The following is a 2,341-nucleotide window of genomic DNA, read 5'->3' on the forward strand; positions in this document are numbered from 1 at the left end:
AGCGTGTTTGGCGTATATTATACACGGTATTTCAGAGTGCAAAGTCGTGGAATATGTACGCATTTTACTGAGAGTGTGTTGGTCTGTTCCACACCAGGTCCCAGTGAAAGCAAGTCATGGTTATCTGGTGTGCTCTTCACTCTATGCCCCATTTTGAAGTAGTTAAATATTGTCTTATAGTGTGGGCCGGCGCCTAAACAATCATCTCTCACAAGGAACTCCCGAACCAAGGACACACTCCCTCGACCCAACCAAGACAGTCCGCTGAAGGTGGAAAAAGAAGAGCCCGTTGTCATGGAAACCTGCATTCCTCCCCCTTTACCCTTTCCCTAGATGACATGTGTCAAAGTCAAGGCCCGGGGGCCGGACCTGGCCCTCCGGGTAATTCTAACCGGCCCTCTAGATTTTTTTATTTTATTGTTACTAATGACCTGATGTTATCTTGTGCTTATTTCTAACTTGTATAATTTTAACAAAATATATTTATATAGAGAGTAAAATATTGAAAGTTATTTAAGGTTTAAGTTGATTTATTCTGGAATAATATTCCTGCCTTTTTGTATTATTCATATTTATGTAAAAAGTTATTGTTTTAAAAATCTTAAAATGTAGTTTCAGAATGTTCAATAAATGTTTATCCTCTTCAGTCCACGACCTAAGGTGTGTTTTGGATTGTGGCCCCTTGTGTGATTGAGTTGGACCCCCCTGGTCTAGAGTCATCGCCTTGGTGACTCTTTGGTTGCCCTCATGTTGTAGAAAGAAGCAACAGCAGGTTCATCTGCATTGAAAAACTGTTTTTGGAGGAATACCTGACAGAGTTAAAACAGAACCAAACAGGGGAAAAGTTATATTTCTACATGCTAATAATTATCGCTTCACGCCACTAATTATCCAATAAGGATTAGTGCAGCAGTATAATGATGCGTCTTACAGTTTACCCTCAGCAGTTGGAGGAGGAAACTCCTCACAAAGAAGATTTATTTTTATTTTTCTCCAAACACAAAAGCCCGATCACCTATTTTAGGAGATTAAAATGTCAAACCTGGGAGCAAAAACTTCAAAAAGATTCAACCTGGAACAAAACTTGGTAATTAAACAAGCAGCGACTGAAGGGAGATTAGTGGGCGGGATTTAATATCTGTGCAACTTTGAACACTGGAGCCGAAAATCCTGTTCCTGAAATGTTAAACTTTTTCTTTAACCGTCATTTCATAGTCAAAGAGGATTTTCTGAGCAGCTTGAAGTCTGTTTTTGAACCTGTTGCTGCTGCAGAGTTCCTTCCAGCAGCCGAGCAGAGATAAGTCTGGCTCCACATGTGAGGGAACCAACAGGACTGCTTTATTTTTGGGGTTTGTTTTGGAAGCGACTCCTCTGCCAGTCTCATTGCCCTTTAATTATGTAGATCTGACGCACACACTTTCTTATGTCAGGGTGTGAATCCAATGTTTGTCGGATGCCAAACCCGGTACGCTCCAAGCGTAGCATCCTGTAGCGCTTCAAGACGCGCCTCAAGAGACGATGAGGAGGCTGGAAACACCTCCTTACATCTCAAATTACACCACCCACCATTTTTTCTCCACTTTAGCAAAAATGTGGCTCTTATTTTGAAACTTGTGACTCAAAAAAGAAACTGTTCAGTTTGTTTTTCTCTTTTTTTCCCAGCATGCACCGCTTACAGTCCACGTTTCTCCATCCCTGTCAGACGCACTCGCAGGTCTCATCTGCTGCCAGCTGTGGAGGAGAGGACGAGGAGATCAGCGCCGATGAGAAGTGAAAAGGATGACGGAGAGGCCCGATCGATCCAGAACCTCCACCGTAATCGGGTTGACGGCCTCAGAGGGAGCAGACAGCAGCCCCAAGGATCTGTTCTTCAAAGCAAACGTATGAGCTTACATGGATTGCATCAACATTAGCCTCATAATTCGAATCTTCTTGAAGGAGATGTTTAATCTGCAGGTGCTTTGCATTTGTCAACTCGTCTGTGCAGGAAAGTCTTCAAAACATAGAAACCACTCTACTGCCCCCGTGTGGCATTTGAAGGGGGTGCAGGCACCTCTCATCAAAAACCTTCTGGTTCTACAAAGCTTGTAGACGTTAAAAAATCTTTTAATATGTTTAAACCTTTCAAAAAAAAAAATTCTGTAAAAGATCAGTTTGTTTTTTGGCCGCTCACTGTAGGACAGGAGTGTAAAACTCAAGAGGCCAAAATCCAAAACACACCTTAGATCATGAACTGAACAGGATAAACATTTATTGAACACTCTTAAGATACATTTTTAAAACCATAACTTTTTAAAATAATTTTGAACTAGATATATATCATCACCTGTGATAATGCTAG

The sequence above is a fragment of the Oryzias melastigma genome, linkage group LG8 (assembly GCF_002922805.2).
Source record: "Oryzias melastigma strain HK-1 linkage group LG8, ASM292280v2, whole genome shotgun sequence".
NCBI lineage: Eukaryota > Metazoa > Chordata > Actinopteri > Beloniformes > Adrianichthyidae > Oryzias > Oryzias melastigma.